The sequence below is a fragment of the Pipistrellus hanaki genome, assembly GCF_964339955.1.
Source record: "Pipistrellus hanaki genome assembly, chromosome: 12".
Taxonomy (NCBI): Eukaryota; Metazoa; Chordata; class Mammalia; order Chiroptera; family Vespertilionidae; genus Pipistrellus; species Pipistrellus hanaki.
In genome coordinates, this window is record NC_140514.1 from 10819411 (window position 1) to 10845459 (window position 26049).

Sequence of the window (26049 nt, forward strand, 5' to 3'; positions counted from 1 at the left end):
AAGTCGAGAATACTGAAGAAGGAAGGGTTAACTGATGGGAAGGATGGGAGTGGCTTCAGATACAGGTCCAGCCAGGAGAAATTCCAGGAAGGTGATTCAGAAGAGGAAAGTCAGAGGAATACATTATTTTCTTGGCCTAGGCTCTCGTTCCTCGAGCTACATTCATACCTCAACTCACCTATATGTCTCTGAATTCCCTTGCTGATTACTGAAACTAACCATTGCCCTACTCAATCCTGATTTCTTAACCTTGCCTGAAGGCCAGTTAGTGCTTGACCTCGCCACCCCCTCCTCCTTTACTAGTGATTAGAAAAAGCAATGGCAGCAAATTCAGGATCCAATAAGGAATGGCACTCATGAAGCTGTAAATACTGGCTTAGAAAGCACACTCTATGCAAAGGCCAGCTGTACACACCTCCCTTCCACCTCCCTCCCCACTTCCTCCAACCTCCCCCCACTTCCTCCCCTTCTCTCCACTCCCTCCAACCTCCCCAGGCTCCAGGGGGAAATCTGAGCCAGGGTTTCCAACCCTTTTCATCCTTATGGCACCCATAAACCAATTACTAAAATTCTGTGGCACACCAAAAAATATATTTTTTGCCAATATGACCAAAAATATAGAAGGATGATTTTGATTCATTCACACCAGACAGCTATTGTAGTGCTGTTATCGTTTCTCTATTTGACGGTCTAAATGAAAAGAAGCCTCAGGTCCTGCATGTGTCACATATCCTTGGGGCTCTCAGGTTGAAAATCGCTGCTGCATAGCATAACCAGTCTAATTAGCATATCATGCTTTTATTATTATAGATTATGATTTCATAAAGAATTATTTAACATAATACATAGTGAATACACTATAACAATTTTATTGTTAAATAATATGGTATTTTAGGTATACATTCCAACCACTATTTATGACTTAGTTTCTATGGAAAAAATGAAAAGTGAATTCAGAGGACTAATAACATTCTTAAAAACAAGTTTTTGGAGCATGACCAATGTGTAAATCATGCAATGCATGGCCATTATTTATGTTTTAAATGTCTTTAACTTTTAGTTTGATTTTATAATTTTTCTGACTAACTTCATAACGGAACCCTGATGGAATAAGAAACGAGCCTAAATAGGATCGTTTCAGTTGGCTGCAACTCACTGCCGGCCCCTCAGGGGTCCTTGGTCCAGGTCTCTGCCATGGGCAGGGCCATAAGAATCTTCCCGTCCTTTAGTTGTATCCACTCCCACCAGTTCTATTTTTGTAGCTCCATATTTAGCACACAGAGCTATCTTTATCCTCCAGCTGACTGCCATGAGAGTCCCCAGGGCAGAGTAGTTACACAAGATTATTGAGGCATATTTCCGACCCTTCCAAAAGACAATGCAGAATGCAGAAAAAGACATCAGCAAGCAGTCACATTGTTAGAAGTGTGTGTGTGAGAGAATTGCTAAAGGTTTCTTTCTTTGTAATAGTTTTTGTGTATTGGTAAGAGCACAATGTCTATATTGCTTCCTGGAAGTTAATTTTAGCCTGGGTAATGTAATCTATTTCTATGCCTACATTCACTCGAAAATGTCATAAAGTTTCTTACAATCATGTAGTTCTGATCTCAAAATTGGGCATCTTTTTAAACTCCCATTATTCTTATAAAAATCCATAGTTATGCACCTAAATAAGCAACTGGATTGTTCTAACAGGCTCAGACTCAAAAACTGCCAATCCTTTGCTTGCAATTATTGCTTTTCAATTATTCAGCTTAGCTTGATGCCCTTGAGAATGGCCAGCTGAATGTATCATAACGGAGAGGACTCTGAGTCCTGAACAGATAGGAGAATCTCACAGCCTGGTCTTCAAATGCTGTTTATGTAACAGGCAGCACCGTAGCTCTTCTGTTTAGATTTGAACCGTCCAACGCAATACCCACTGAGCATCTGAAGCTATTGAGCGCATGAAATGAGGCTTCTGTGAGCTGAGATATCTAGTCATCGCAAAACACACACTGGATTTCAGGGACTTGCTGCTGGAGAAACAACACAAACTATCTCAATTCTCTTTTACCTTGATTACATGTTAAAATGACAATGCTTCAGATATGTTTGGCTAAGTAAATTCTATTCTTAAAATTAATTTTACCTCTTCTCTTTAATTTTTTTAATGTGACCGCTGGAAAATGTAACATGACATCAGGTGACTCCCACATGTGGCTTTCCTTATATTTCTATTGGCCAGCTCTGGTCTGGAGGCTTCCATGATACAGAGCATGACCAGTGAGTGGTCCTTAGGACTGGAAGTCAGAGCTGATGCAGGATTTTACTCCAAGTCAGACTCATGAGAAGAGAATATGTCTTAGAATAAAGGTGGAAGAAGCCCCTGTTTGGCTAGTTCTCCCACCCAGAGAGGTTTAGTGGCCCCCGGTAGGACAGGTCAATGTCTTGGACACACATCAGAGGGAAATGTCACCCGGTGTATGTAATATTGGGCTTCCTTAGCGCTTTCCTAGTTGATAGCACAGCCCTCATCTCCATCTCCATCCTTATTAACCTTGCTCATGGCACAGCATGGACACTGAGTGAATCATGGATTCACTTCTTTTGAGTTTTTGTTGCTTGTTCTCTATTCTGTTGCTGCTAAAATGAAGACTATGAATCATTTTGCAGGGAACAGAAGAGGGAATTTTTTTAAAGCTTAATGAAAAAAAAATCAAACTTTGAAGACTCTATGTATGGCCAAAATATGGCTAGTGATTATTAGAGAAGCATTATTACTGGGCACAAGCATGGGGGACAGGGGGTCATCTGAATCCTGAATATCAATGTACATCAAAAATTCAGTACCAAATCCCTGAGGTGGGCTTACCAGATTACTGAATTAAAAACATATTGGCGGGCCATTGCTGCCAGCAAAGAATTGGGTAACTGCTGGTAAAAACAACGGTGATTGCAGGAGTCTGCCGAGAACAGAACAATGCCATCTCTGTAAGGCGCTGGGACCGCTGCAGCAGCCTGGCTCCCCTGCATTTTCCAGGCTGATATTTGCTGACCGTCCTTTCTCCCCATAATTGTTTTCTGCCATTCATTTCCTCCAATTGTCAATTATTACTAAAACAATTACGAAAGAGAAAAAAAGAGTGTGTGCCTTTGTTTCCTGTCGCCGATGAATGCAGTGAAGTCATAGGCCAGGCGAGCGCATCATCATTTTTTCCATTGCCATGAATTACGCTGTCACAAACAGGATGCAGCCCTCGACCAGGGCAAAGAGGCCGTGAAGGGGGCTGACGGAGCAGAAACGTGACTGGCAGCCATGACAGCCAGAAATTAGAGCACTGGGACTTAGCTCTCCGCTCTTAAAAAACCAACTGGCTTTTGTTCCTGACAATAAAAGTAGGACGCGCTTATTCTGGAGACAAAGTGAAAAATAAAAATCATCATTACCCCTACTGACCAGAGGTTCCTATTGTTAACATTTCATTGTGTGAATGTTTAGTTCTTAACTCTTTTTCGTATGTACATATATAATGTTTAAGACAACATGTGACACCATGAATATAATGTTTGCCTTTTCTTTTTCATTTAACGTTTATCATGAATAATTTCCAATGCCATTAACAACTTTAATAAACTTTAACGTGCATATAAAATTCCATATCATGAAATATTATTTAGCAATTTCCCTATTTTGTATATTTGTCTGTTACAGATAGGGAAGCAGTCTTTTGAGTGCATTTTTGTCTCAATCTATGAATATTTCCTTAGGATACATTCTTAAACGATATCCATTTATTACAAAAACACACGTGATGTATTTTTAAGTATTTAGAATAAAAGGTCTAGGGCATTTTCCTAACAATGAAGATGCATGTGTGCGTTAAAAGTTTGAAAACAAAACTTGATATATGTGCCTTCCCAACAAGATAAACAAGTGAAATATTTTTCCTAGAAAATGTTCCATGTGCACTTGAAAAAAATGGATATTCTACTGTTTTGGGGTGAAATGCTCTAAAAATATCAGTTACATCCATCTGGTCTAGTTTGTCATTTGAGGCTACGGTTTCCTTGTTGAGTTTCTGTCTGGAAGATCTATCCATTGACATCAATGAGGTGTTAACATCCCCTACTGTGACCATAGTACTGTCAATCTCTCCCTTTATGTCCAGCAAGATTTGCTTTATATATGTAGGTGCTCCTAGGTTGGGTGCAGAAATGCCTACAAGGGTTAGATCCTCTTGCTGGCTTGCTCCCTTTATCATTATTCAGTGTCCTTCTTTGTCTCTTACAGTAGCCTTTGTTTTAAAGTATATTTTGTCAGAAGTAAGTATTGCTATCCCAGCTTTTAAAATTTTTCATTTGCATGAAATGTCTTTTTCCATCCCTTACAGTCTGTGTGTGCCTTTGTACTAAGGTAGGTCTCTTGTAGACAGCATATACATGGGTCTTGTTTTCTCATCCATTCAACTACCCTGGATGTCTTTTGATTGAAGCATTTAAGCCATTTACATTAAAAGTGATTATTGATAGGTATATATTGATTGCCATTTAATTCTTTTTATCACCCAAGCAAGGTGCTCCAGGAATGTCCCTTGCATGGGTGATGTGAGCCTTCCTGTTATAGTTGAGACTGGATTGCTGTTGCCCCCCTGTAAATAGGGTCAACTTTAGACGGCCTGCCTATGGGAAATGGCCCAGACCATCATGTACCAGCTACTGTGTGGATGCTGACCACACAAAGCAAATTTTGCCTTTGCAGGGGCAATGTGTGGCTTCTGGAGCCCAGTGGGTCCTGCTCTGATGTGGTCTGCAGCCTGCCACTGGGTATGTAGATTCTGGGGCCTCTTGGGAGGGACTCCAGTGCAGGTCAATGCCAGATGCTGTCTGTGACTGGCCCCAGATAACCTATTTGGAGCTAGAAAGCAATCCACCGTTTGTGGCTGCCTCGGCCAGATCTGGGTGTGCATGTGAAGGGCAGAGCCACATACCAAGGCTGGCTTTTACCAGCACCTAGTCCAGGGCAGGTCAGCAAAAGGCCCAAGGCACCCTGAGACCTGCCTCCGCCTGTTAGGCTCAGTTGCGTCAGGTAAGTTCTCAGTGAGTCAGGAGGTAGGCAGAGTGGTGTTCACCAGACTGATAGGGATTCACACTCAGTGCCAGTGCTGAGTCTGAGGCCACTCAGCCAAAGTCTCAGGGGACACCAAGGTAGCTGCCACCCACGGGTGCCTGCCAACCTCTGCAGTGGGATGGGGTCTCAAGGAGTTGTCCAAGTGAGGCCAGCCCTTTTCTCCTCACACATCCACCCTTCCTACTAGTCTCCAGGTGGCTTCTTCTGTAAATCTTTGCTTATAAGACTTCTCTTCAGTTGGTGATTCAGGTTGATCGTTCTATATTTTAGCTGTAAGTCAAGTTTGTTCCTGGGAGGAGGTGAGTGTACCTTCCACCTACTCCATGGCCATCTTGGATCTCAACAAGTAAAATACTTTCAATGACTACAAAGTTCAAGATAAACCCCAAACTGACTTGTGCAAAATGTCCTCTGGATGAGCCACCTGTTAAGGGTGTGTGTAATTCCACGAAGTCTTTCACCAGAATCTCCCAGCACAACTAGGCTCCAAATCATTGAAGAGCCCGCAGATGATTCTGCAGTGATTCTGTGAATTCTTGCTTTCCTAAGGGATTTGCATCTAGTGGCTGGCTGTGCAGTTCCTGGGCTGGGCTGAGCATCGTTACCTCATACTGCCACTAGAGGGCAGCCAGGGACAGAGAGAGGAGTTGAACACTATTCTTGGTCATGTTTTCTTTTCCTCGTGATCTTTATTTCACCAGATAAATGAGGAGAAATTGAAAATGAGGTGCCGAGGGGAAAAAACAATCTAGGTAATAAATAAATAAGAAAATCTCTGTATGTAAATTATTCCCTTTTCCCAAGGAGATTCATCAAAAGGTGCAGAATTCCAAGGGTTGCCACAATTAGGCACTGAGGACCAGTCATCTTGTTAGGAACTGGGTGTCAGCATGAGCAATGGGGACGCTTAGATCTATGCAGGAGAAAGTGAACCCAGAGTTGATCCTCAATGTTCCCTGTGGGTGTTAGCAGGAGCTTTGACCTCATACATACCTGGCCTCCACTTTCTGTCTGTCTCTCCCTCGCTAGATAATCTTGGACAAGTTACAGAACCTCTCTGAGCCTCTGTTTTCTCATCTATAAAATGTGGCAAGCAAGGGAACCTGCTCATAGGTGATAGTGAGCATCACATAATAGAATGGCTACCAAAGGCTTGGCACTCAGTAAATGTTCAGTCAATGTTTACCCCTGTCATTATTCCTCAACTCCCTCCTAAGCTGTTTCCCATTCCCGTCTGTCCACTTATTATTTCTACCTAATTATCCCATCATCACCTCCAACTTAACATGTCTGGAACCTCATCTCCCTTCCCGACTCCCTGGCCTGCTGCTGTCTCTTTGATTGACTATTTCTTCTAATAGACATAAAACGTACCATCCTCTCTTGCACTTCCTCTCCTTCGATAACCATATTCAATTAGTTTACAAAACAAGTCGATGTGCTCTCTAATGTGTGTCCATCTGGTTTCTTTCTCTCTGATGTCACCAGTACTCAGGCCTTGGAGGCCTGCTCTCTCTACCCCCCAGGTTCTGCCTCAAATGGGCAGATCTTATTGATGTCATTTCCCCTTTCACAGAGGCTCCCCAGGGTCTTTGAATTAGATTCCAAACTGCTTGGTCTGGCACTGCCATCCCATCACAGTCTGACCCCACCCGCCTCCAGATGCTCCTCTCTTCCTCCACATGCTCATTGTCTCTGCTCCTGTTGAGCTGGTTGACGCACCATTCCCTGGAATGGTTGCCAGGCTCAGGAAATAAAAAACAGACACCCAATTAGATCTGAACCAGATAAACAACAAATAATACTTTGTGTAAGTATGTCCGTGCAATGGGCTTCATACACACCTATGGAATAGGACAGACTTGTACTAAAAAAAAAAAAAAAAAAGGAAAGAAAGAAAGTACTTATTTATGTGGAAAAAAAATCACATCTAAATGGGAATTCTATATTTCCCCTGGCAACCCAAGTACATTCCTCTTTTTGCCCATGCACACAGCTCCACTCTTGTCTTGGATATTCTTACGTCTTCTTGTACCCATCAGATCTCCTCCTGCCCTTCCAGGCCCAGCTCAACCTCAGACCTCCATGAAACCTGCCTGGATCAAGCCTTTCTTATCTGGTACTCCTTCTCTACCTCATTCACGTGGTTCCATATATAGGATGCCTTGTGCCCTCTATTAATTCTCTTTCTCCAAGTAAACTTGCTAAGTTTACCACAGGCAGAGATTGTACTACAAGGAGGAGGATTCAATAAACATGGTTTGATTGTATGGTGCTGCTTCCGAGCTGTGATATAGAATGTGAAGGGCTGAGAGCACAGGAGAAAAACCTCCAGAGGCCACTAATCTGCATTTAAGCTGCTTCTAGGCACGAAAATCAATATGTGACTCCCTCTCCCCACACAGGTATGGCTGCCTGATCTAGGCATGTTTCTCCTTATATCCCACTCCAACACACCAGACAAATTGTGGATTCATTTGCTAACATCTAAATTTCTCACCATTTCACACTATCCCCTCACACTTACATTTAAATGTGAGGACCAGGTGGCTATACTATGTAACCTGTAAGCACATAGTGATCATAGCAGTAATGCTGGAAACCAGGAAATACATTTCTATTTAATTGATAGAGTAGCTAAAAAAATATTGGCAGTTTTTCCCCAAATGACCAAAAAATATTAATAATAAAATATTAATAATAACATAAAATATTCTTAGGAGTTTCAAACTATATCAAAAGACCTGTGAAATCATTCAGTAATTCCCAAGAAATCTATCTAAATAATTAGCATTTCAGGAATCCTATCTAATAAAAGAGTAGTATGCAAATTGACCATGCCTCAGCTATGCCCACAAGCCATGCCCACCAGCCAATCAGGAGTGAATATGCAAATAAACCCAACCAAGATGGCTACAGCCCTGGAGAGAGCAGGAGGGAGGCTTGGGTTTCCCCTGCAATGGAGGAAGCCAAGCTTTCCACTTGCCCTGGCCTCCGCTTAACCCTACCAGACTGCTGTACTGATTTTTCGGTAATTTCAGAATCTGCTGCTATACTGCTGTACCTAATTTGCTTAGACCTATTTTCTACAATGTCTCCAAGTTCCATCTTATTCTAACCACTTGTTTGCATGTAACTAATATTTTTCTACATGCTCAGGATTTTTTCTCTTTAATGCTCAGGAGCCTAGGTATAGGGACAGTTAGGTTCAGGGCCTTAGGTCTAATAGGGTTAAGGCTACAAAATTTCAATTATAGAAGATAAGTAAATCCCAACAAAAACGGTTGCTGCCAGGAGCAAGCTGGAGGCTTGGCTCCACTCAAGGCTACAAAGTTTTAATTATAGAAGATAAATAAATCCCAGATCCCAGGGCTTCCACTTGGGTTGCCAGGGGTGGGGGGGCCAGCCTGCAAACCACCACAGGCTCCTAGCCCATGCCACCCCATGCCCCAAGGGAACCCCCACCCTGATCTGGGACACCCTTCAGGGGAAACCTGCTGGCTCCCACCCATGCACCAGGTCTTTATCCTATCTAATCCTATCTAATAAAAGAATAATATGCAAACTAACCATCACTCAAACACACAAGATGGCTGCCCCCATGTGATCAAAGATGACTGACCCATGGACACAGATGGCCACCCCAAGACGATCAGCAGGGGAGGACAGTTGGGAGGGATCAGGCCTGCAGGGGAGGACAGTTAGGGGCAAACAGGCTAGCAGAGGAACAATTAGGCATCAATTAGGCTGGCAGGGGAGTGGTTTGGGGGTGAGAAAGCTGGCAGGCAGAAGCAGTTAGGGGAAATCAGGAAGGAAGGCAGGCAAGAGCAGTTGGGAGCCAGCAGTCCCAGGTTGTGAAAGGGATGTCCGACTGTCCCTTTATGTAGGATCGGGCCTAAAGGGGCAGTTGGACATCCCTCAAAGGGTCCCAGATTGTGCAGGGTGCAGGCTGGGCTGAGGGACCTCCCCCCCCCCCCCATGAATTTTGTGCACCGGGCCTCTAGTATATTTATAAGTAGCTATGAACATCCAGAAAACAATCACCAACAACATTTCTAAAAGTGAAAAAATATAATCTTAGAATAAAACGTATATCATAATTTTATCTACTTATATCTTCAATAGTGTTTAAAACATTTTAATTCTCATAATGTAAACACACAAATGTGCCCAGCAAGAAAGTTGCTTTGAAACAGTAAGTGAAGGGACTTCAATGTTAACAGGGTCACTGTAAGCAAGGACTCTAACCCACACAGAGTGGCAATTAATTAGGTTCCCTTTTTCACTTTGCAGAAATAATAAAATGAATTCAGAATTGACTTTGCAGCACCAGAGTGCCCTGGAAATAAATGCTAAGACTTTGTTCTATTTGATTCTTCAGATTCATCGTATCTGTCCAGGTTCATTTTATTTCCCTCAGCTTTTAATAACCTAAGTTCAACTCAAAAATACTGCCCTTTCTATTCAAGAATACCATCCTTTGCCACAGTTTCCATGGGATGAAATATCATTTTCTAATCAGAAAAAAAAGAATCCCTCAGTTCCCCTATGGAAAGAGAAAGCCAGAGGAATCCACACGAAGACAGAGGAAGCCTTGGCCTCCTATGCCAGTTGCAATCAGGCTGGCTCAGCTTTCCTGGCTTCCAGCTTTGCTATCTCCTTGCGACAGATTCTAAACAGACCAACCTCAAACTGGGAAAAGCCAAACAACAGCAACCTACTTCCTTCTGCTCTTTCCAACTGACCACCAGAACCTTATCCCGCTGTTTGACACTGAGGTAAGATTCATCCAGTTCTCCAGGGCACACAGGCAGTTACCATCAGCAGTGGATGCAAATACGGTACATCATTTAAACAAACACACTTGTTTGATGTCAAGGAATGTTGCAAGAATGTGGAATGTCCCTAGGAGCTTTTCAAGCTTTTGCGGTGATGTGAACTGTTCTTGGATTTCATCCATTCCCTCGTGACCTTCCCCGTTCCAGACCCAGTGGCGTTTCTCTGGTCCCTCAGAAAACAAATGCCGCCGAATGAAGGTTTTGAAATAATAACTTAAATGGCAATAACTATTGCGAGCAAATTCTATCTCTGGACCTGTTCAGTGCTGTGTTTTGTGTTTCTAGAAGGTTCGCCTTTGTCTGAACATGATGTCCAGGAGAAAGAAGCTTTGTATATACAAACAGACTAACTTTGTCTACACTTAATTTTACATAAAATTAAATTTAGGTAAAATGACTCTTCTAACATGGACCGTTTATGCCTGATGGCCCAGTACATGTGTTCTAAACCAGTATTGATCAAAGAAATGATGCATGGGTTATTAAACAGTATTTTAAGAAAGATAGAAAAGCAGGCAAATATCCAGAAATTATTTTTCAAAAACGACCTTTAATGAAATTCCTTATACTATTCAGTATCACCCTGGTGATAACGAAATGAAGAAAACCTTAGTGCAGATAAAGTTGTCTTAAGGAAACAACCACTTTGAAAAACATGTATTATTATTAACAATGGCAGGTTTCCTAACTGAGGCTGATTTCTACCTTGTTTCAGAGATACAAGCAAATCGCCATGGAAAGTTGCATCCGGATCTACCCTCAGGTCATATACACAGTCTGTAGCTGCTATCCCAGTTCATGATACACATGTAGACACATCCATGAGCAGTCTTAAAACCAACACTTACCTTACCTCTCCGACACGGGATCATTTCCAGTTCATCTCTATCGCCTCTTGCTCTCCACTTCACCACCCCTAGCAATTCTCTCCCACGTGTCTAAGCTCCTAGAGACTCCTGTTCTCTCTTCCAAAAGGTTGTCATTATCTCCATTGCCCAAATTCAGTTCAGAAATAGGGAGAGGGGGGAAAAAAAACAATTTGCAAGCTGTTTACGCCTAAGCCTAACAACTAACAAGGACAGAAGCTGCTAAGCTTTGAGCTCAATGAATTAAAGGTTGTTTGGCTAAATGGCAGGCACACTTCCTCCTATTCTTTCTGAACGTTTTCCTGCCTCCAGAGGAGCTGGTTCCTTTCCTGAGCTATAAATAGATGGGTCGCAAGAGTAGGGAGGAAAGAAGAAGGCAGGAAATGCATCTGATTTCACAAAGCAGTGCTAGAGGTGTGTGTGTGTGTGTGTGTGTGTGTGTGTGTGTGTGTGTGTGTTTCAAGTGAACACCCATACGCAAGCTAAGGAAAATTCAGCTTTGGTGTGTGCGCCATTCTCAAAATTTTCTTTAATTACTTTGAGTCTCGGTATCCCTATGAATTGTTGTTTACCATGAGCAAAGCTTAGGTTTGGAGAGGTATGATTTTCCATGGAAAATGCCATGAACAAGCCTATATCTGTTCCTTCTTCCCCGCAGCAATGCCATATAAGTTGAATTTCCTCGGGGGAAGTTGAACAACTGGCGATACCCTGTTTGTTTCTTTTCCTCCAAGAGGAGGTGAAGTACTTTTTGAGGCAAAGTCCAACAAAAGGAAGACGTCATCAGGTGAACAGGAAAACCAGAGCTTTTGCTTAAAAGAAATCATGAGCTTGAATTTATAACCCGGCCATTCATCTTCACTAAAACTAAAAGATTGTCCACAGTCTTGCTACTCAATGTTGTTTAACTTCTCATAATCGCCACACACAGAAATAAAAATTAGATGTCATTCCTCACATTTAAAATTGGCAGATTAACATTTTGGATATTGTCTGATACCATTGAAATGAAGAGAAATAAGTATTTATATTGTAGGGGATGGAAGTGTAAACTGGCATTAGCTATCTTGGAGGTTAATTCTTCTCTCAAAACGTTAAGTACACATACTCTAACAAGAGGCCTTAACACGGTTGATTCTGCAAAGGGGCAGGGGTGCAGGTCTGGGGTGGAGGCATAGTTTAGGTTGTGATTGTAAGGTTTGAGGCGCAGGAAACTGACCGCCAAGGAGTTTTAAAGTAAAGTTTATTCCCCAGTAATGGGCGGGACTCATTACAGAGGTAGAGAAATCAGAATTGAAGGAGTTGGGAGGGGGGATGGACCAAGCCGGGCTGCCACCTGGACATGGAGGATCAGCAGCACGTGGCTGATCTGAGGGTCTTTTTAAGGGGAGGAACAGGAGAGGGTTGGACCCAGGGCAGAACAGGAAGGGGTAGGCTCCAGGACACTTTGACAGGCGCTGATTGATGGCTCAATATCTTGGAGATGTCTCTGTGACAGATGCCAGTAATGTCATAACTCCACCCACCAGTTGGGAGGAGGGAGAACCTTATAGTGATATGCAGACTTTGTGCTCTTTAATTTTTACACTGCGTGTGCATTAAAACATTAATTTTCATGACAGAATCTGTAAAACATGTTATTACTTCATGTGGTTCTATTAAAGATCTATTTATTACATGTCTATGGATCATCCTACACTCAGTTCTTATCAACAAGCTGCTCTTTACATTGGGGTAATACTTTGGGAAGCAATAGCTAGAGATTTTCTCAGGAGGAGGGGCTGCTCTAAGTGCTGTTCACCCACCAGTAGCATCTCTGGCACTTTGATCAGAATCTCTGGTGAGGGGCCCAGCAATGTGGGTTTTAACTCCAGGTGATTCTGTTGCTCACTAAGTTATAAGAATCACTGGTCTATGGAATTGTTTTGTTTATTCTGTATTTAGAGTCCACCTTCTAAAGGGGATTTGAGACGACTGACTTTTTTTTTTTAATGTAAGAATAAGGAAAAGTTTTGAGTGCTTTCTAGGCTGGTGAGTTTTTACACATACGGTGAAGAAGACACACTCATTTCACAATGACTTTGGAGAAGCAACCTCAGACAAGGCAAAAGCAGTGGAAAGAACAAGGGGAGGAGATTTCATAAGCCTAACCAATGGACACAGACAACAGGGGGGCGAGGGCATGAGTGGGGGGTTGGGGAGGGGGACAATGGGGAGATAAGGACACATATGTAATACCTTAATCAATAAAGAAAAAAAGTTAAAAGGAAAAACAAACAAACACAAAAACACAAAAAGAGAAGATTTAAGGGTGAGACAAAGGAGCTCTCACTTTGGGGTAGTCGTGATATAAATGGATAAATTCAAAGCCAACTTTACTAATATATGTATGTATATTTGAAAATTACAAGTTGCCTGAAATAAGGCTGACCCAAGGAAAACATGAAAAAATTAAATTAAAAGTCTCTGAAGGAAAACAAAAGGTCCCACTCCCTAGTTATTCTTGCTTAGTAATTGTTGTTTTCTGATCCAGCCATTTCTTGTCCATCTGTAACCGTCATGCAAAGCCCTGTGTTTCAGAAACAATAGGCTCACGATGAGTTCAGAGCTGGGGAGGGACTCTCTACATCCCAGGCACCAATGAGGAGAAAAACATTTCTGAGAGAGAGAGAGAGAGAGAGAGAGAGAGGTGACCCCCTTGCAACAGCAGAAAGGAAGAGGGAAGTCCATGACCATCAGGATATAACAGCTGCAGATTCTGAGTGGCCAAAAGGTACATGACTGACATTGGCTGCCAAAGGGGTAATATTTCTCTGGGAGCAGACCATGCTCTCGTGTGAGAAGGAGGAACAAGTCTAAGAAACTCCCAGGCTTTTCATTGTTCTCTGGAAACATTCCTTCTCCTTTGCAGGGAAATATCTCACTCCTCAAGGACAACTGCACAAGCTCCCTCTGTAGCCCATGGGTGGAACTGAAGCACTAAAACATCTATGAAAACAGAAAGGCTCTGCACTCTTATCTAAAGCTACTGACAGACTCTCCCAAAAGGCACTAAGGGAAAAGGTCAAAGGCTTTGTGAGGAAAGGTACTATGCGGCTTTCTTTAACTATCAATATTTTGGTTCTGTAACTGGAGGGAAATAGATTTTTAAAATTGCAGTCACCTACAAAGAATTGCAATGTACCTATACAATATAGAGGAAACCCAAGCAGAAGTCCTCAACACACACACACGCACACACACACACACACACACACACACACACACACTTCTGTATGTTAATGCTCTAATGAACTGAATGCAATGTAGGTATCTGAACCTGTATGCCTTGTAGTATTTTTAATGATACTTTATCTTTGCTCACAAAATGCAGAAGGTCTAGGTGATAGTCTAGACCTTGGTAAAGTTTAGTGGGAAAAATCTAGCCAGACTGCCTTCACTGTGCTGGACTTTGGTCTCTATTGGCATTCTGTCACTTTCCCATGCACCTAAAATAAAACAGCACGAGTTTCCATACAATCGCAGGGAAGAAAGTCTTGAGACTCTCACATAATATATGTCCAGAGCTTTTTCAATTTTGTCAAGACTTAAAGGACATTTTAATTGGTGCTGTGGTAAACGTTTTGTCTATTGATTTTGAAGCATGAGCACCCTCATTTTGCTGTTCCTGCCAGTTGTGTGTTCCTTTGGGAAAGCCCTTGGACTCCACCATAAGGTGGGCTGTGAGGCTAATCACTGTTGGAGGCAGGAGGAAGTAAATCCATCACTGGGAGGAAAGTCTGCAGAAAACAGATCATTACAGGGACGGTGCGTGGCGCACTTCTGAAGCAGATGGAGGTTATTAGGGTCTCCAAGAGCGCAGTGCCAACATTACCTTATTTTTGCACAACATTTAGACAGAAGGAGGAAAGGCAGCATGGGAAGGAGCGTGGCAGTGAAACTGATTTACCCATCACAGAGCAAAATTTATTGCTTTGGCAGCCACTCTGGTCTAATAAAGGCCAAGTGGTAGGTTGGTTGCTGATTTAATAGTCCACACAGCTTCCTTGCTTAAAAAAAAAAAAAAGCAAGGTGTTTGATAAGCCACACGTGGAATTCAATTCCGAGAGTCCTTATTCATGTAACTTGTGCATACTATATGTAGGCACGATCTTGTATATTCCTGAACCAAGAAGTAAAACCTAGAAATAGCTCAATAAGCAAGTAGGGGCTGGCCAATGTTGCAACACGTGGGAAACGCATGACCAGCCACATTACTTGATTGTAGGTGATGACAATAAGGAGGGAAAACACAACAGGCTCCAAAATGGAAAGAGCCGAATCCATTTTTAACCCAGGATTTATTGATTTGTGTTACCCTTATTACAGCAGAGCACAGCAAAACTTTGGAAGGAAACGCACCCAAGTGTCAACGGCTGTAACATTAAAGGTGGATCAGCGCTGGTGTCATCCTTCTTACCCACCCTGCAGCCACCTGCAGCAGTGACTAGCAGCCACCACCCACCACCCACCACCCCACCTACAGCAGGTGACCAGCGGCCCACGGCCCACCACCCACCACCCACCACCCACCACCCACCACCCCACCTACAGCGGGTGACCAGCGGCCCACCACCCACCACCCACCACTCACCACCCTCCTACGGCGGGTGACCAGCGGCCGCTAACCCACCTGCAGCAGGTGACAAGCAGCCTCCACCCACTGCCCTCTCTCTGCAGAGCGATCCCATCAGTAAATGAGGGAATTGCCAACCACTTTTGTGAGCTGGTGTCTCTGTCCTTGCCTGCCACCCTCCCCCACCCCGCCCTGGGCTGGCCGAGGCTGGCCAGCTCTCAGGAGCCCTCCTGCACATCACCTGCGGGACCATTTGTCCTTTTCCAAGGCGGCTAAGGGCTGGCAGCGGCTCATTCCCTCTCAGCATCCTGCTGCGCCTGGCATCCTCGCAGCTGACCGCCCACAGGCACCTTGCTGTCTGCAGAGGGCGCTGTGACTGTCAGGGGCTCCTGCAGCCACATTTCATTCCGGAGGCACCGCCTGGTCAACTGGTCGCCAGCTCCCTGTGCAGGCCTGCCTCAGCGGCTGCACCACAGGGCTCCCGCCCCTTCCGGGGAGAAAGGGCGATGATTGGCAGTGAAGCAGCCCCTCTCAGGGAGAAACTGGGCACACCTGAGCGTGTGGTGGACGATCTGGGCTTTCGCTTTCTCCATCTCCATTTCCATCTCCATCTCCATCTCCAGCAGCTGCTCAGCTAGGACCTCCGGGCCCCAGGCCTGGGCCCAGGACTTGAGGGAGGCTGGCAACTGGTGGGAAGAGTGCCCGCCTGGCTGGTATGGGACCTATGGCTGCCCCAGGCTCCCTAAACTGTGATAACCTGGGACCTGGGCAGGCTTCTCCAGGAACTGCCTTCCCAGCTAAAGGACAGGCTGGACCTGGTCCTCAGTCACCTGACTGATGGCATGTGTGAGTGGAGGATACTCATGCACAAGCAAGCACACACACACACTGGCACATGCTCACTTAAATGCAAGCACACTCCTGAGCAGACCTGCCTGGAGACGGTCCTCCCCAGCTGCCTGGCGGTGCCCCGCCACTGCCCACACTGGTGGAAACCCACCTTCCTCCCCTCCCCCCAGGTCCTGGAACTCCCCCAGGCCAAAAGAGCCTCAGTCAGTCAGGCTGCCTTTTCCACCCTGGACACCGTTTTCCCCATGGAAAGTAGGCAGGAAGCACTAGCTTCCCTCAGCGCAGCCACCCAGCCCAGAAATCTGGTGTCACCCAGAACCTTCTCTTCCTTCTTCTGCTGGCTTCCCAATCTGGGGCAACTCAGTGAATAAGATGAAGCTGTGTGTGTGTGTGTGTGTGTGTGTGTGTGTGTGTGTGTGTGTGTAGAGAGAGAGAGAGAGAAGTGGGGAGAAAATCAGTAAATGGTAACTGCAAAATTGCAAAATACTTTTAAAAATTTTTATTCAAGTGTGTCTCCTAGAAGAGGGCTGGGAGCAATTGAGGAACCCGGCAGCTGGTGATTAGGAACGTGGGGAGGGAATTCTGAACACCGGTGCTGATCTGAGGGAGGAGTTTGAGAACAAAGACCCCAAGAGCTGTTGACTCATGCTGCTCCATTCCGAAACACACAAGTGCCCTGGCAGGACTACAGACTGAGCCATCCTGCCACTTCGGTCCCATGAGGGGCTGAGCAATAACTGGAGCAAAGGGAAGGTGTGTTATTGGGTTGTCTTGTTTTTGTCTTAAAGAGGAAAGTTTCTTAATATTTATACTAACATCTTAAAGGTGTAGGGGCATGCAAACTTGAATAGGTAGCAACCCTATTGGGTGATAGAATCAGACTCAGAAGATCTTGACAGGCTGGAGTTAAGGGACAAATGGCGGGAGGAAAAATTAATCCGAGCGAAGGCAAAATTCTGCCCTGAGGCCCAAAACACCTCTCGTACCAGTTCAGACCGGGGAGACACGGCTTAGTGGGAGCCCATACTCTTCAATCTTGTTATCCGTTTTGTATCAGTTGGAGCTTGCTAATTGCTCAGTGTTTTTAGGGTATCCCTCCAAGAACGAAGTGCAGAGGGGATGACAATGCTGCCTCAATCATTCGATTGCTTCTAGCAAGACTTCAGACATTTCTGTGAATGTGTACCCAGTAAGCAGATTTAGATAGTATCTCATCTTAATTAGGTTAGCACTCATACTGAAAAAAAAGGGGGGCTTTAAAAGATGTCTGCACAAAAGTAGGAAGTGAAAGAAAGATAATAGCAGAATAAACCTAAAGAAAATGGCAGATAAACTTTTCTACTCTGATCACACTCTCCATCAGCCACATTATGAGCTGATGATATCAGTAGACCCACAAGCAATAGTCCCTCCAGATCGACAATTATCAAGAATATTTACATCTGCTGCCATTAGTGATAAAATTCACCTAGTTGGCTAGCATATTGTGTCTTGAGATATTAAGTAGTAATAAACAAAGTCCCATAGTTAGCAAGGCATTTAAAAGCTAAGCATCAGGACAGGAAGACAAACTCCAGTGGTTTCTCAGAGATACTTAGAGCTATGTGGAATAAATCCGGTTCTTAACAAATCTCACAAAACTTACTGACAATTACTTAGAACCTTCTTTTGAGGTTTCTCCCTTTACCATTAAGGACAAAAGCCACAGGTCTCTGGTTCTTTCTGCAATAATAAAAACTATCTATATAAAAATGGTTGGAATATTTGTAACACAAAGACTAACAAACTAAGAGGCATTCCTTTTTCAGCAAATGCTTTTGGGAAGTCACATAGAAAACATTGCTGCAGATGTGAAGAAACAAACATTAGGAAAGATTACCCAGCATTGGTCATGCATTTGGGTGAAAGTACAAATTTTGTAATAAGTCTCAGCTTACAATACTGAGTAATAACAGTAATACAGGAACAGTTACATTCCTGAAGAACTGCTGGGGGGTTTTGTGAGTCATTAAAAAATCCTACAGAAAAATCCTAAAATACTAAAAAGTATCCCAAAGATAAATGCTTTCATAAGTAGACAAAAATATGTTTATGAGAAAACAGTTTTGAAGTATAACCACTGAATTCAAAAGAATAAAAGGTATTTTTGCAGAAACCTAAAAGGAAGGATTTCAGGAAACCTTGGCAGGATATTTATCCCTGTGGTGCTAATCCAATATTTCATAAATGCAGCAAAGAAACCGATGCTGGAAGTGCACACTGTACTACTTGATGTCACTGATGTGGATAGTTTTTTAAAAAAAATATTTCAACAGCAGAACTTTATAAGATTGTAAAGGGATGGAGGGTCTGTTGAGCTTGCATCTAACCCATTTTCTTCTTCTACCCAATATGGCTTCCTTCTCTTCCCTTCCCTTTCATAGACATTGTTCTAAAGAACTCGCCCTAATTTAATACCTGTGTGCTGCCCTACATCTCAGAATTGGCTTCCCGGAAACCCAATTTGCAACAATGGCTGGAGTGGACCAAGAAAATAGATGCTCATATGGGTTTCCGAAGCTGCCACCCACCCACCAGCTAGCAATGAGGATGCTGATCATCAGAACGAGGAGATCTGCCGCTACATGGGACAGAGAAGAATGTGGTGACTTCCTGGTGATCCCCTCAGTTCCCTCTTAACATTCCCTTGCTCATCTTAAGGATACGAACAAACACAACAGTCATGCTTAAGAAGGGCATGGAGACCAAGAGCTCAGAGACCTCAGGAATGAAGACTGGATCATGCCAACAGGTAAGCCATTTACCCAGTAGATCGTGAATATCAATTGTAGTTTAAGTGCTTACAGCTGGTATTGTAATTTATCCTACTAACCTTCTTTTCCCGTTCTGCCAGGAAAAGAGGTACCCACAGGATCTTGGAGGGACTCTTCCCAGAATTTACATGGAGAAGTGGGTCTGAGTAATAGAAATGGTGGACCATAGTGGAAGCTGTGATGTGCCACTCTGACCCCTTTAAGACTGAAGGACTTATTCCTCCAGTTATTGAGGGAGCTATTGGAGGACATTCCTCAGAAATTACCGTTGGCTGGAAAGTTCTACCTTGCACAAAGTCATGCCTCCTTCCCCAGGGCAGCTCAGATCTAACAACTGTTCAGTGTATAATATAACCCTCATTTTATCTCAGGATAGTATTAAAAGGCCATCACAGCTTCAAGGTCCACCAAGGGTTGGCCTAGTCTTTGTTGAGACAACACCACAGCCCCATTTCTTCCTCTGTCCAATTCTGGCTGCTTCCTCATCTTCCCTTCCACAGTGTTGATCCTGCTACAGCTCCCTGTAAAAGCTTCTGCACACCAATCCCCATCCCAGAGACTGCTTCCAGAAAACCCATACTTTTACATGAACATTACTGGGACACCTGATAAAATCTGAATATAAACTCTCGATCAAATACTAGAATTATATCAGTGTTACTTTTCCTGATTTTTTTTTTTTTACCATATATTGTGTTAATATAAGAGAGTATACTTGTTTTTAGGAAACACACACTGAAGTGAGTAGGGATAAAAGCACACCTAATCTGGTATGATTTAGAAAAAAATGTACATGGACATGTGGAGGATCAGAGAGAGAAAGAAGAAAATAGGGCAAAATGTAAACAATTGGTAAATATGGGTAAAAGGCACGGGAGAATTATTTCTGTTTTTCTTGAAACTTGTAAGTTTGAATCAAAATGAGAAATTACAAAAATAAAACCACCAGACTCCATCCCATTTTCAGAGATTCTGATTCAGGTACTCGATTACCAGCATCAGTGTTTTTCTTTTCAGCTCCCCAGATTTGACAACCATTGATATTATGGGAAAGGTCAACATTAAACAAGCAATTTCAATATAGTGTGATGAGTGTTAGGAGAGAGGAAATACCAAGCACTAACAGGAAGCACACAAAGAGGGCCCACCCTAGTTAACTGGGTCCAAGAAGGTGTCCTTGGGAAAGTGTCAGTTCAGTTGACATCTGAAGGAGCACTCAGACCCAGAAGTATTGATGGGAGGAACAAAGGAAGTATTCCAGGCAAAAAGACATTGTGGGGAAGTCACAAAGGAAGCAAGAGGGAGTTACAGTCGTGGAATTAAAAGAAGTTTATTGTCTCTGGGTGACTGGTGACTTGAGTACAGATAGCAAGGGGAAACATGGCATGAGACCAATCTGAGGAGGTAAAGCAGGGAACATACTGAAATCTATCTGGAAGACAATGGAAAGCCACTGAATGCTTTTATACTGGGGAGTGACTTGACCAGGCTTATACTTTTGAAACATCACTCTGGCTACTCAGTGGAGCGTGGATTGGAAGGGGGCAAAAATAGGAACAAAAAGACCAGTTAGAAAAGGTTGTAGCAATAGGAAGGTGACTTGGACCAAAGAAGTCGAAATGAGAAAGATGAGATGTGGAGGGAATACATTGATATTTAGGATGTAGAATCAATAATATTTGCTATTGATTGGCTGTGGGAGATGTTGAGGAGGAAGGTAGGGTGACCTTCAGATTCTGGGTTGGATAACTAGAGGAGGCAGGGAATATCTAAGCTCCATGGAAGCAGGAAACTTGTCTAAACTGGATACTCTTATATTCCCAATGCTTAACCTTAATCTGCAGGTGTTCAATAAATATTGGTTGAATAAATGAATGAGTAACCTTGAAGTTGAGATAATGAGTTCACTTTTGAATATGGGGAATTTGGAGTGCCTGTGAGTCTTCTTTTGAGAGTCCACACTGGAAAAGTGTAACCTTTCATTCAATTAGGAAAGTAACCAATGAAAAGTGTCCTAATTTTGAGACCATTCTTCTCCCTAGCATTTAAAAGTCTAAAGTCCCTCTGAGACCTTTTGTAATCAATATCTCCTCACTGTGGACCTAACTTGATTTTAAAATGACTGAGTATTGACCTTAACTAATGGGGAAATTGCCTAGCTTTTGTGGTTATCCAAATTTCTTTATCCTAGAAATTATATGACTATAATACATATAATTGTCTTTTCTTTCTCATCATTTTTTGAACTTTAGTTTAACATGTCATATGTATGTCACATTAAGGTATTTTGGTAAAAGTTAACTCTAAAAGCATGGCATTTTAAAGTGGACAAGAAGGACTAACTAATAAACAAGGAGGGGGGGGGGCATAGAAGAGGGAAATTCAAGGATTTTTACTGCCATCCAGTGGTAGTGCTCTCAGACAAACATGGTACAAAGCCCATAGTTAATCTCTGTTTTCCATAGCAAAATCCCAAATGCCATTCATTCAAGTGTAGGGATTAACCTGCAATGCTAGCCTGCCATGAAAATTGTATTACGTTTTCCCAATTTTAAGATGGTAACTTTAATGGGCCCTTTTGTGGTCCTGAAGAAGATCATAGACTTCCTTAACAACCAGTTTACTTTAAGAAGGAATGTACTCAATGGGGAAAGAATCTGGTTCAGTAAAGCCCTGGTCTTGATGACCAAAAAAACCCCTGCCCTGGTCTTCCTAGCCCACCCCACATACACACCTTCATGGAGAATGACCTTCACTGATTCACCTTTTGGTACCTACCAGACATTTCCAAGTTATGTTTTTATCTGTGCTGTTATTATAAATGTGAGCTCCTACATTGACTATTTAGAACCCATGGCCATAAAAAAGGGAATTGGCTAAACCCCAATTCATTTAGTTTAATTAAGCAAGAACCTTTGCCAACCCACTGGAGAAAAGAACGAGAGGGGGGATGGAGGGAGGGAGAGAAGGGAGGGAGGAAAGAGGAGAGGAGAGGAGAGGAGAGGAGAGGAGAGGAGAGGAGGGGAGGGAAGGGGAGGAAAGGGGAGGAGAGGGGAGAGGGAGAGGAAGGGAGAGAAAGGGGGGGGAGAGAGAGAAAGAGAGAGAGAGAGAGAGAGAGAGAAAGAGAGAGAGAGAGAGAGAGAGAGAGAGAGAGAGAGAGAGAGAGAGAGAGAGAGATTGAGATTGTTATCACAAGATTTAGAAAAAAAAGAAAAAAATTGGCCAAACATAGCATATAAGTTTTATATAAAGTACTTTCTGGACTTGAACACCATCCAGTTTACATGAAACTCATAAACGTGTTAATATTTCCTACTTGAAAAACATGCATATAATGTTCTCTATGCACTAATAATGTGGCCCGTTAACCACGATTTGACCTTTCTGTGCTTTAAATTCAAGCCCACCCACCAGCTTGTCCAAAGCCATAATCTCTGGCAGTGATGTCATCCCTTGACACTAAAAATAAACACGACCCAGCTCTCTGTGTCCTTTCCCCTGCAGGTTTGCAGTCCACGGCGGAGGTGCTGATGGATGGGGTTCAGGAGACCACAGGGTTTTGCTCGTGCCCACTGGCTTGGGCTCCTGGCTTCCAGGGTCTGGCCACGACCAAAAAAAACACTTCCCGAGAACGCTGTGCAAGCTCCACTTATATAATTCATAAGGGTGTGAAGGCCAAAATATGCAGTTGGCATCCAATAAAAGATATATATTGTATTTACTGGCAGATAAGGCATGCCAGTTTTATAAGGAAATCTGGGAATGGGGGCGCGGGGAAGAGGGAAATGTGAAGGAAAAAGTTGAAATAGTTTTCATCTTGCTTGTTTTAAGAGATTTTTTTTTAAGTAGTTCTGTAGATGCAGTATACTATATACAGGAGTTCGGATGAAAAATCATTGGTTATGGCTATGAGACAATATTCTCCTAACTTTTAATGGTATAAAACAATATAGTTAAAAGGGAATATATTAGTATTGGGTACTGAGTAAGTTACAGAACAAAAATTTACTGGTTAGCCGAAACCGGTTTGGCTCAATGGATAGAGCGTCGGCTTGGGGACTGAAAGGTCCCGGGTTCGATTCCGGTCAAGGGCATGTACCTTAGTTGCGGGCATATTCCCAGTAGGGGGTGTGCAAGAGGCAGCTGATCCGATGACTCTCTCTCATCGATGTTCCTAACTCTATCTCTCTTCCTTCCTCTCTGTACAAAATCAATAAAATATATTTTTTTAAAAAGAAAAAAAATTACCGGTTAATGAAATCCCATATACATGGAATGCTATATAAATAGCTTTCAATATGATCTCCCATCAAATCCTGAAAACCAAAAGTAAATCATAATGTGAAATAAATTTCAATACAGTTGTATAAAAACTAATACAAATAACTAGTGAAACAGAATAAGGAGTTGGTACAAACTTCAGCAAGAAACTAAATATGAAAGAATATTTATTTCACACTCCTACATGGAGTGTAAATAAATATCCCACTGAATATTAGTGCACAGGAAAAAAAAACCGTTTACTAATAAATGCATTCTTTTTTAATATATTTTATTTTTTTACAAAGATGAAGAAAGAGGGATAGAGAGTTAGAAACATTGATGAGAGAGAATCATCAATCAGCTGCCTCTTGCACACTCCCTACTGGGGATGTGCCTGCAATCAAGGTACATGCCTTTGACTGGAATTGAACCCGGAACCCTTCAGTCTGCAAGCTGATGCTCTATCTACTTAGCCAAACCAGGTTTGGCAACAAATGCATTCTTACATAAAATATTGGACCTGCAGATTATAGCGACGTCTCCATGGGCTCAGAGAGAGACAGCATCCATGGTGCTTGGATGTTTGGTGTTGCTGTGCGCTGCCACGTAGGGGTGTCGAACTCAATCAGAGAAGGGGCCAAAATCTAAAATCCAGCCTAAATCGCGGGCCAAATGGTTTACTGAACAGTCATAAACTGACAATGTCATAAACTGACAGCGGAGTGCAGTGATGACAGCACGGTGCGGGCCACATTGCAAGGCCTGGTGGGCTGGATTTGGCCCGCGGGCCTTGTGTTTGACACATGTGCTAGGGGATCTCATTACTGCTATTGCCTTCTGGGTTTCTACTCTTCAGTCTCTCACCCTCTATCCACAGCCTTCCACCTTCAATATAGGTCCAGTGGGGTTGGGGTAGGGAAAATGCATGCTGCCAGAGCAAATGATACAGCTCCATGCTTCCTAGATGCCTGGACACTGCGTTCCTCTGTCTATGCCTCTGAACTGGATGTTTCCTAAACCAGTGGTCGGCAAACTGAGGCTCGCAAGCCACATGCAACTCTTTGCCCCTTGAGTTTTTTTTTTTTTTAGCAAAGGCCAGCTTAGGGGTACCCTAATTAAGTTAATAACAATGTACCTACCCATATTGTTTGAGTTTAAAAAATTTGACTTTCAAAAGAAATTTCAATCATTGTATTGTTGATATTTGGCTCTGTTGACTAATGGGTTTGCCGACCACTGTCCTTAGGAAATACAATATACTCCTGGTTTTAATTCTGCACCAAGGTATGCCCTGGGAGTTACAGGCTGTTTGAGAGAAGCCAAGTTACAATAACCAGTAATTGGCCAACTTAGTTGCCTGCTTGAAGGGGAACATAATGAAAGGTTTTAATACCTTAATCAATGGAAATTTTATATAATCTTAGATGACCTTTGGGTACTCCTCCCACACAGAAGCCAGTTTGGGCATGTTTCAGACTTGGAGGTTTATTCTTTTTTCCTTTTCATTTTCCAAAGGAATTTATTTGGGCAGACTGGGGGTCAGGGAGGCCCTTCAGCTAAAAGAAGGGGAAATCAAATAATTAGACAAGTTTTGACATAGTAGGGACCTTAGAGTTCACTTTACTGCTGACAAAACAGTGACTAGAGATAATAGACTTTTTTGAGGTCTTACAGTAAAGCATGCCATGAAGAGCCAGAAGCTAGGACCCAGGTGGTGGTTCTGAGATGCCCAGTCCAGTGCTCTTTATGTAGTACCAGGTGCACATTCTGTGACAAAAAGGGACAGGTTAATGACTGTGTTGCTTTTTCTTTCTTCCTAGTAAAATTTAAGACCCATACCATTCTAATGATTTCATGTGTTCCCTGGGGCTTCTACCCTACCCCCAACTCCCACCCCACTCGCAAGCTAGGAATGACTAGTTCCTCCTCATTTCCACAACCCTGAGCTCTAGCTTCCCCTGGACTACTTACCTCACTGCATTGTGATCAGTTGGGCTCACACTGGTTCTTCTGAGCTAGATGTGGTCAAATGCCAGACGTCCTTCATCTCCATGGTCCCAGCATCAAGCACCATGCCTGGTACAAGTAAGTTCACACTGGTCAGCTCACATCTAGCACCTCTCCATCATCGCAGGAAGTTCTAATGAACCAGCACTGGTCTAGAGCAGTCATGAAGAGAAGGCTGAGAAAGCTCTGAAGACAAGGGAAGCAGTGATTTCTTCAAGGAGGGGGGTTCTGCCCCCCCAGTGACGGCCATCCTACTCTCTCAAAGACAGGGGGAAGCTGGTTAGAGGCACCTCACATTCCCGTGGTGACTACCCATGTTTTATCCTAAAATAGGGAGCTCTTTTCCCTGAGCAGTATCTCCTGTTTTTACAGACTGTGATTTTCTTTTCCTTATTCCATTTTTGCTCATAGTTGTGACTGGCTATCACTTTGATATTGAGCTGTGACAGCCATCTTTATTTTCTTCTTCTTACCAAAGATTTGAACAGTAAATCATAGGTGCTTTAGTCTATACTTAAATCATTCTCATTTGAATGTTGAAGGGAGTATTAGAATCATACATAGTCTTTTTAAAAATATATATATATATATTTTTTAATTGACTTCAGAGAGGAAGGGAGAGAGATAGAAACATCATTGTTGAGATAAAATCATTGATTGGCTACCTCCTACATGTCCCTTACTGGGG

At 43.0% G+C, this 26049-nt stretch overlaps 1 protein-coding gene across 4 annotated transcripts in view; it reads right to left on the reverse strand.

Annotated features, from left to right (window-relative positions):
- The window catches only part of RASGRP3 (RAS guanyl releasing protein 3), a 97615-nt gene extending 86491 nt beyond the window's left edge, over positions 1-11124 (reverse strand). For 2 of the 4 annotated variants that reach the window (XM_084899993.1, XM_084899989.1), the window contains exon 1: positions 10797-11124. The gene's annotated coding sequence lies outside the window, so the exon portion shown is untranslated. The remainder of the gene's footprint in view (positions 1-10796) is intronic. The other 2 variants (XM_084899990.1, XM_084899994.1) reach the window with 2 other exon arrangements.
- Between the last annotated feature and the right edge of the window lie 14925 nt (positions 11125-26049).